We start from the raw sequence: 1057 nt of genomic DNA, 5'->3' as shown, positions 1-1057 counted from the left end.
GGGGGGGGGGCGAGATACCCTGAGAAATAATGTTCCGCTGGAGGCGCGGTGGCTCAAGCCTGTAATCCCAGCACTTTGGGAGGCCGAGACGGGCGGATCACGAGGTCAGGAGATCGAGACCATCCTGGCTAACACAGTGAAACCCTGTCTCTACTAAAAGTACAAAAAATTACCCCGGCGTGGTGGTGGCGCCTGTAGTCCCAGCTATATGGGAGCCTGAGGCAGGAGAATGGCATGAACCCGGGAGGCGGAGCTTGCAGTGAGCCGAGATAGCGCCACTGCACTCCAGCCTGGGCAACAGAGCAAGACTCCGTCTCAAAAAAGAAAAGAAGGGTCAGTGGCAGACAGCGAAGGGCCGGGCAGGAGGGCAGAGGGCGCCCTCTGGAGGAGGCTGGGCTCTGCACATTGGGCCACTCAAAGTCATGGGTAGGGAGCACGCCTTCCAGTGCCCAGGGGCTTGCTGTGAAGGTAAGTGGGGTCCAACTGAAGCCCCCTAACTCCAGGAGCTCACGCCAAGGCCCCCATCCACCGACCATGTCCACACCTCGCCATGTGGCCCCTCTGACCACATCTGTGCCTCACCCGTGTGCCCCTCTGACCACGTCTGTGCCCCATGGGGCCAGAAAACAGCTGCTGATCCCCCAAAGCTCAGAGAAGCTCCTTGTGGCTTCGTTTTCCCTCATCCCTAGGAGGCTGGATCCCGGCTAGTGCTCCACAGGCAGGAGGCTGCCCTCCCACCTGCTCCTCCACAGTCCTCATTTTGGACAATTGCATTTTTAAAACTTTAAATTATTACAAGTGGTATACTCACTGTAAAGAAGACAGATGGAAAAACCCAGATAAACATAAAGTCAAGCCCCCAAACCACTCAGAACGCTTGCCTGGCCCCAGTTGTGCTCCCTGACACGCGTGTGCATGTCCGTGAGCATGGCGTGTATTTGTGCAAGTCACGGATGTTCGTGTGCGTCTTTGCACTCCCTTCCACCCCTGCTTCTTCCTTTACTGCCTAAGGCCCATGTCTCGCGGATGGGAATTTTGGTATTTGACCTGGAAGCAT

Source organism: Piliocolobus tephrosceles, chromosome 17 (genome assembly GCF_002776525.5).
Source record: "Piliocolobus tephrosceles isolate RC106 chromosome 17, ASM277652v3, whole genome shotgun sequence".
Taxonomy (NCBI): domain Eukaryota; kingdom Metazoa; phylum Chordata; class Mammalia; order Primates; family Cercopithecidae; genus Piliocolobus; species Piliocolobus tephrosceles.
The sequence above is the reverse complement of the archived record's forward strand: the minus strand, read 5'-3'. Positions refer to the sequence as shown.